General features: G+C 33.7%; 1 long non-coding RNA gene across 1 annotated transcript; it reads left to right on the top strand.

The window, feature by feature from the left end:
• The first annotated feature begins 541 nt into the window (after positions 1–541).
• LOC113342995 lies at positions 542–1,262 on the top strand. Its single transcript, XR_003356967.1, has 2 exons — positions 542–741; positions 873–1,262. It is a non-coding gene; the product is annotated as an uncharacterized LOC113342995 (long non-coding RNA).
• Positions 1,263–9,521: the final 8,259 nt, after the last annotated feature.

The following is a 9,521-nucleotide window of genomic DNA, read 5'->3' as shown; positions in this document are numbered from 1 at the left end:
GCTTTCAGGCCGGGCATCAGGCCGGGTATCAGGCCGGGCATCATAATTAATCGCAAAGCCCGAGACCGCTCAATAAATTAATCCGGTCCAGGCCGGGTGATCCATGACGGGCCATAACAGGCTTTGGGCTAATTCGGGTATATGCGGGCTCGGTCTGGTACAGGCAGGCCGAGTATTTTCGGGTATTATTTACACCCCTAATTACTATGTTTCTGTTCCGTAATTTTAGGGATGATAGTCATTACACGTGGAAAGGTAAAATAGTAATATTGTTATATATTATATGTAGATGTAGAAGGTATTGAGTTTATACTTCATCGTCTTTAATTTACATTTGTTGAGTACTTACTTTTGGCTGCAATGTATTGAGTTATTGCAAGTGGGAAAACCAACGTCATTCATGGACAAAAGCAGAAAAGTTTCTTACTGTGAAGTGGTGCAATTAGTTTCCTGGAAAACTCCTCTATTGGCTAGAGATCTTCTAGCTAATTACTATCTGATAGCTAGGATGGATACTTCTACAAATAAGGTAGCATCTCAACTTTCTTTAGTTTGTAGTATTTTTCTTTCAGTTCGCAACCTTGGCTCACACCAATAACTGATCGAGCTTGCGGAACCAAATGCGAAATTTTCTTAGCTTTAGATCTTTGATACGATGTTTGTCTATAAACATTAGTTTACCTTGCGTGTATATCTGGATTTATTTCACAACCGTGCTCCAAATATATGATTAAACTTCAGGTATTGGTCTAGGTTTCCTTAGTTGTTCTATATTTCAGTATCTTTATTAACTAAAATCTTAATTAAGATTCTATTATGGATCTGTGTCCTTTAGTTTTTTATTATGGATTGTTAACTGTTCTATATTTCAGATCTGTGCAAATTTAATTCGAATGCAGCCTTATCATGGTTACAAGTCCCTTGAGAGGAAATGCGGCAGATAACGTTTTTCTTTGGTTTTGTGACTTCCTCAGCCGCGTCCATGGGTGTTCATAAAAGAGAGCATACAATTCAACATACTAGCTTCTATGAAAATTTGATAAGTGCAATGGACTTTAAGATGTAAGAGCAACATTCGTAGTCAGAATCAACTGAATTATGTTTCATTGGAACTTTTCACTCGATATAAGCAATAGGTCTGATGCTAAAACTACTTTAGCTCACATCAGCAAATTGTTCAATGCACACCTTCCTTAGCTCGCATCAGAAAATCATTCAATGTAAACATTACTGATTCATGTATGAATCCTATTTGCGGTGGAGATGCTTCTAAGATAGTAGCTGATTTCTCTATATAGGACTTCGGTGACAGAAAATATTTTACAGAATATTTTATTTATGATTTAAGATATTATGCAATGAAGAATTTGTTTTATAGATTTGAATTATATATGGTCAGTTTTAAAATCTGTTTTGTGGAAAGGGTACTTGGAAATGAAAACATCTTTTTAGCGGAGCACAACAATTAAAGTTGTGAACGATTAGTATTTAACGGGTACAACAGCGTCATATGGAAGTTCTTGAAACCTTTAAGGTTTAGGTTCCGGCGACACGTGCGATGACAGTTCTTGAAACCTTTAGGTCTAGGTTCCGGTGGCAGGCGCATCGCGCGTGCGTGTTATACTAGTGAATTAAGACGAAAAGAACAATTACTTACAGATCGTTATAAAGGACAAAGATAAGTAGATAAGTTTCAGGAAAAGAATCTATCGGCCTATGGATATCTACTCGGCATTAATAACCTAAACACTCAATCACATCTCTCACACCACGTCGAGAGTTACACTTACCTTTCTTCCTATTGGGCGGTGAACAAAATCCTTGCTCCTGATTTGCTGAAAAACAAGTTAGCCCCCTTACATTTCGTGACCGTCAATTTATAATTACATAGATTCAATCCGATGCGCCAAATTTAGTGGTTGCGTCCACCTTCTTTTGTCTTGGTAGGTAGACAAAACCCTTGATTTTGATTGGCTGAAATTTGTTAAAAAATCTTACACCACGTCTACATGATATTAATACAATCCGAACCGTATAATTGAATCAATAATAAAGAGTCAGGATATTTTAGGGCCGTGAAATATATTAAAAAAAAAACGAAATCCCAAAAATCTCATTAATTACTAAAAATAAAGTGATATGAGAATAAAGGTTTTTAATGTTGTTTAGGGCTAAACTACGTTTTTGTTAACAAATCTATATGCACCAGGAAAACATATATTCATTATCTATATTTAGTTTAGATTACTCCAAATTTCGGGTTCCATGTATAAATATTAAGATCTTTTGAGATCTTGATATGCCAAATTTAAATATTCCATACATAGAAGTTGCCGTATATAATCACTCTATGTATAAATATTAAGATCTTTTAAAAATAATTTGTTTCGTAAAAATAATTACTAAAAATAAATCTTTAAAAACAAGATTTGCAAAAAAAAAAGAAAAAGGAAATTATACGGAAATATTTTGTTCCGTACATTTTTGGCTAATAATCCCATAAATATAAAAAATCCAGATTTTTAAACTACTTTTGTTTGTTTTACTTTTTTTTTTCTTTTTTTCTTTTTTTTTTTTTTACTAAATCATCAATTTATACTGATGAAAAAAGGGAACTACAACCGAGTTTAAAAAAATAAACACAAAACAATGTTAGACTCTAGCATAACCTTTAAACAAACTTAAAAGACACTTCAGACAACTATTTAACTAAATCTATAATAAGTAACTCCTGGCATTTCTACTCTTTTTAACCAAAAAGGTCTACCCAAATATATATTTCTTTCTCCTGCCTGTAAAGAAGCTCCCTTTTCGGCAGCACAATCTGCAGAGAAGTTGATTTCTCTGAAACTGTGGGCAAATCTGATTGCTGAAATCCTTTTAGTTGCATTCCTCCATCTTGTTCTAACAAACCATGGAATTTGATCATGTTCAAATTGATCAGAAACTGTCTTGGAATCAGATTTTATGATAACCTTTTGAAATTTCCAGTCCACAACCAATTCAGCTGCATTAACAACAGCATAAACTTCAGCTATATAATTTGTTGCAATCCCCAATCCACCAGTAACTGCACCAAGAACCTGAGTAGAATTATCTCTAATGACAATGCCAAAGCCAACTGCTCCAGGATTTCCAAAGGAGGCTCCATCACAACAAAACATAGTGAATTTAAATTCAGGCTCATTCCACTGACAAGCTATAATACTCTGATATCTGGAAAATCTTGGCCCCAGTTTGAAGAAAGATATAATCTGGTTATCATACTCTTGATTCCATTTGCTACCTTTAATCCTGATACTATGTTCAGCTATTGTCTTCAACAGTTTGCACTTGAATTTTGAAATATCAGGTTTAATTTCTTCAAAAAATCTCTTGTTTTTTTTTGAAACCACAACTCTTTTAATGTAAAACAAGAAGCTACGATCCATTCCTGTTGAATCAATGAGCTCTTATTTCTTGCACATCTCCAAACTTCATCAAAAGATTTTGGCAAAGAGAAGTTAAAAATATCACATAACCAATGACATATATCCAAACTGAAGTTACACTCCCACAATAGATGGCTTAAGCTATCTTCATCTTCTTCACATATGCAACATCTGGAGACCATGTCATAGCCATTTTTAACCATTTTAGTATCATCAATATAGATTCCCTGAATTAACTTCCATACATTGCTTGCAATACTGGGATGGAGAAATGCATTCCATATGTATTTAGACCATTGCACTTTTTCTTCCCTTGTTCTGATTTTGTTAACAGTAGCTGAAATTATAAATTCACCTGAGAGTGTTACTTTCCAACATAATTCATCATTCATACCACTAACATCAGGCAGACTGAAAGAAGCTATTGCACTCTTGATTTCCTCTGGAATAGACCAATTTCCATTGTTTAAAATATCAGCAACCTTCATATTCATATTGTTTTTAACAAACTGAGATTGGACCATGACATTAATAAGTGGAGAATCTCCAATCCAGTTGTCAAACCATACTGAAATTGACTTCCCATCACCCACATTCCATTTTAAGTCCTCTTGTAAAGATTGCATTGCCCATTTCAAACCACTCCAAATTGAGGATAATTTCCAGTTGTTGTTCCACTGCCCATGTTTGTCTTTATATTTAGCTTTGAAAAATAATGCCCAATCTTCTTGAGAATTTGATAATTTCCACATCTTCTTCATTAGAAATGCTTTGTTGATAGTTTCTAATCTTTGAATTCCTAAACCAGCTTCAAAGTAAGGACTGCAAACTTTTTTCCATGCCAATACAGTGTAATTTCTCACTTCATTGTCCCCGGACCAAAGGAAATTTCTGATTATCTTTTCACAAGCTTTTATCACTGAAGAAGGACATCTGTATATTGCCATATTATATACTGGAATGCTGTAAAGGACTGATTTGATCAATACTAATTAACTTGTCCTGAAATGACAAAAGTTTTCCCTTCCAGCTTGCTAGTCTTCTCTGCATAATCTCCACCATAGGCCAAATAGTTGAAGACTTAACTCTACCATCTACAAGCATAACTCCCAAGTACTTATCTGGAAATTCACTCACTTCCATTTGCAATATATCTTGAATTAAATATTTCCTCAAGGTAGATGTCCCATCTATAAAACATTTACTTTTCATCTTGTTAATGATTTTCCCTGAACTTGCTTGATAATTCTCTAACAGCTTGAGAAGATTCATTAAACTTTTCTTGGCTCCATTTAAAAAAATGAAGACACCATCAACAAAAAATAAGTGTGTTGGGTGAATGCCTTGTCTTATAACCATTGGAGTAATGAGACCACTTTTAACCATCTCAGTTAGACTTCTTCTTAACACTTCTTCTATTAAGATAAATAGGATTGGAGACAAGGGATCACCCTGTCTCAAGCCTCTGCCTACTGGAAAAAAAAACACATGGTCCACCATTAAGCATGACTGATATGTTAGCAGATTTGAACAGAACATGAAGCCATTCACACCAAGTTTTGGAAAAACCAAATTTCTGCAGTACTTGAAAGAGGAATTCCCAGCTGACAGAATCATATGCTTGAGAGATGTCTAGCTTGAGACTCACATTTCCACTTCTCCTTTTCTTCTTCATCTCATTCACCATTTCAGATGCAAGTAAAATTTGCTTTTGTATACTTCTTCCTTTGACATAGGCAGCCTGTTGAGGTGAAATTAACTTTGTCATCAAACCACTCATTCTGTTAGCAATGAGTTTAGTGAATATTTTGAAGCTGACATTGCTAAGACCTATAGGCCTATACTGATTAGGAGATTTTGCACCCTCAACTTTTGGAAGTAACACTAAAAAATTTGAATTCATCCCTTTGGGAATAATTTCTTTGACCATAAGAATTGAATGGCTTGGACTACATCTTCCTTTATTATCTGCCAACATGCTCTATAAAAATGACCTGAGAAACCATCTGGACCTGGAGAGCTATCAGGATCCATGCTGAAAAATGTATTTTAATCTCTTTTTCTTCTGGAATCATTTCTAACATTTCTTGATCTTCACTAGTAATTACTTCAGGAACATTGTTAATTAGAGAATCTTCAATGTGAACTTCTTGAAATTCAAACTTTTTTTCAAAGTATTTGATTAATTCTTCTGCCATATCCTTTTGATCAGTAAGCACATTACCATCTCCAACTTCCAATTCACTTATGAGATTTTTGGCCTTTCTTATCTGTAAATTTGTATGAAAAAATGTTGTATTGGCTGCACCATCTTTGACCCAATTAATTTTTGCTTTTTGCTTCAATAAAGTTTGCAACTGAACTTCTTTAGAGTTAAAAATGTTTTCAGCATCAACCAAAGTATTTAAAGCTTCCACATCAAAAGGATTGTCATCTGAAATACTCATTGCTTCTTATACTACTTTTTCATCTTCTTTTATTTTGACATGAACATCTCCAAACACACTCCAATTCCAATCATTTAAAACTTTTTTCAACTTTTTTAGTTTGCTTTGAAAAACAAAAGTTGGATTACCCCTCATAGGTTCAGACCAACTAGAATGCACCACTTCCATGAATCCAGGATGAGACAACCACATTTTCTGAAATTTTTTTGGACAATTTAGTGGCTTTGGAATGTCATTACTACCACCTAATAAAGGAGCATGATCAGATACAATTCTGATACCAATTTTATAATTCCAGTTTCCATACTTCTGCACCCACACCTGATTATAGACTGCTCTGTCCAATGCACATAAAATTCTTTTAGTACCTTGTTGACAATTTGACCAAGAATATTGCAACCCTGAATGAGGAGTTTGAATCAATTCACACTTATCCAAACATTCAGTAAATCAAGCATACTTCTTCTATGAGGACTTCTCCCTCCAACCTTTTCATCAATAGAAATTATAGTATTAAAATCACCAATCACTAGCCATGGCTTCTTTAAATCACTTATTATTTCCATTTCTGACCATAACACTCTTCTTTGAACAACACTAACATGAGCATGCACACCTGATATAAGAATATCTCCAACACTGACAATAATCATTTGATTTGATAATGAAACCACAGATGGAGTTGGCAATGCTTTATTCAGAACATCCAAATATTCCTCCTTTTATTTAATACTGAATTATGAATAACCATGGATTGCATTACTGGTAAGTTTAACTTATTGCAAAAAGATGAACTACAAACTACCTTTGGTTCATCAATAAAAAGAATTGATGGAGAAAATTGATTAACTAAAGTCCACAATTTATTTCGAGCCCTAGTCCTTCTAAGGCCTCTTAAATTCCAAAAAAAATATCTTCATAGTTGAGGATGGAGGCCCTTAGTACCTCCATTTCCTTGATTCTTCCTAAAATTATATTTATTAGTATTCTGAGGAATTTTTACCTTTGGGTTTGCTTGCTGAATTTTTTCAGTTGAGCTGGTTGCCTTTGATGCAGATGGTTTTTGATTCACTTTTGACCAAGTTGTGATAGGAATTCTTTCTTCAGATATTGAACCATCTTTCCCATTAATGAAATTGATCACACGTTTTTCCACTGTATTATCTTCAGCTATTTGTGATATTCTTGTTGGATCTAAAATAGTTCTTTCCTCAGTCATATTGATAACAATTTCTTTTTCAACAAATGTATTTAATGAACCAAATCTTCCTGAAGTAATATTGAGTGCAGGACTGGAATGTGGAGGAATAAATTTTTGTGGATTAATATTTGTTACTGGAGTAAAACAAATATCAAACGTCTCACCATTTGTTGGGTGTAGAGTTGATGTAGGAGAAGTAGTTCCCTTGTTTACTTCCTGAACTTTCTGAGAATCATTGTTATTTTGATTATTTGATGTGGAACCGAATAGTGGAGAGTTGCTGTTGTTTTGTTGAGTACTTGTTTCATGTGATACCTTCTTTACTCTGCACTCAGATTGAAAATGACCTACAATTTTGCAGTTATGGCAGAATTTTGGAAGGTTTGTAAGTAAAACATCTTGCATAAAATCTCCAAATTTTGTTTTGATCCAAAGCTTATGTGGAACATTCTTTGCCAAATCAATATTGACTAAGACTCTTGCATATAATCCACTTTCAAAATTTAAGGTAGCTTCATCTACTTTAACAGGAGTACCCAAAGCTTTGCATATGATGAATAATGTTTGTTCATCCCAGTACTCTAAGCTTAATCCTGGAAAATGAACCCAAATATTTGCATAAGAAGTACGACGATTTTCTGGACGAAAATTAGGAATCCAATTCCTAATCCATAATTCCTTATGACGAACTTCCCATTTACCAGCTTTAATGTAGCCCTGATCCTTCTCATTATCAAGTTTGATTGTAAAAAATCCTTTTCCTAATGGAATCATTTTGCATTGACCAGTTAATTTCCACTGACTTTTTAGATCCAAAACAACTTTAGAAAATTTTAATCGAACTAGATCAAGTCTTCCAATTAATGAGAACTTCCAAACTGCACATCTATCATCAGTTCCTTTTACAAGATCTATTGAAGAACTTTCCTCAACAGGATTAATAAGATCAACAGAGTTATTTGAATCAATATTATAAGAACACTGGATTTGAAGAATTTTCCATGAACAAAATTAATGATAACTACCTGAATTAAAAGCAAAACCCTAACACTTGAAGAACAAATAAACGCCAATCATTGATGTGTATGTTGAAATCACCTGAATTAATAACGAAGAACACTGAATTCGAAATCGAGAAAGAGAAAGAGAAGTGAGTTGGTCGCCCGATCTCTCAACAGATGGTCAATCTTATCAAAAATTAAGTTGCGTCTGCCGGGAAAAAGAAAATTATTTTTGGAAGACAGGTCCGTATAGATTTGTTTAGTAAGGGATTTTAATGTTTTACATGGAAACTCAAACACTCTTATACCATTTCTTAGCGAAAGAATATGTTTATTGTACTGAATAATAAAAAGGGAAATTTCTTGGTCTGCCAGTTTCAAAGATACAAGCTTTGGCCGTTTGCAAAAACGTGTTTACTTCTTCTTCCTTATCTCTGGAGCCCTAATCATAAAAAATCATAAATAGATGTTTGGTTTCTATGAATTCATTTGAAATCTAACTTATAAAATATAGAAAAAATAGATTTTACTAGAGAAAATATAGTATGTTTCAAATTTGTGTATAGAAACAACATATTTTTCAGATCCTTTGAGCGTGTGAGAATCAAGTAATTAATACTTGGATTGGGATTATTTTTTTCAATTGATGATGCCTTTTCTCCTATATCAGAGAAGCAAATACAAATGGATGCAAAGGTGGTTTGGTTTTGGAAAATGAAAGAGTAACCAATACTTCAATCCAATTGAGAGCCATTCTGCATTCACCTCTCAAGTATTAGGACCATTAGGACGGTTGGTGGTGAAAGGTGATAAGTTTATTTTTGCTTTGCAAATTGTAAAGAACGAATCTTTTAAGTTTATGAAAAAAGGTTATTAGAAGTCTGTCCACTCACACCAAACAAAACATCTAGCAGCAAGAACTCCTATAAAACAAGAAAGGCAAAAGAAGAAGTAGAAGTCCTCCAGCCCAGGGGCTTGAACTGGTGTTGAATATGAGGTTTGCTAACTGACGATATTGAGGCCAGTAGAATGCAGCTGCAAACTAAGCAAATGATTTGGTAAGGAATTCTAATTTTGCTTAACAAAGAATTTTATCATTTTATAGATTAATTTATATATAATGGTAGTCCGGTGGTATTTTGCACGGTAGTATTAATAAGACTAGCTAGGGCCATTAAGATGATGTCAATTGTACGTTCCATAATTCAGTCTTCTTATATGTACATTAAGATTAGTTACAGAAAAAGGCATGGCCAACTCCTAATTTCTTAAGAAAGATAAATGCCCAAGCCATTTAGCATTTGTTAGCTTGATCGTTGAACTCAAAATTTTGTCTTGAATATCTCATTTACATGATTCAGTTTTCTTCTTAGTCTTCTATAATTGAGTGTTACAGAAATATGGCCAATGATGATTGGAAAATGGGTCATTTGTCCAAATA

This window comes from Papaver somniferum, unplaced genomic scaffold, assembly GCF_003573695.1.
Source record: "Papaver somniferum cultivar HN1 unplaced genomic scaffold, ASM357369v1 unplaced-scaffold_52, whole genome shotgun sequence".
Lineage (NCBI taxonomy): Eukaryota > Viridiplantae > Streptophyta > Magnoliopsida > Ranunculales > Papaveraceae > Papaver > Papaver somniferum.
This window is presented reverse-complemented; position numbering and strand designations above follow the sequence as displayed.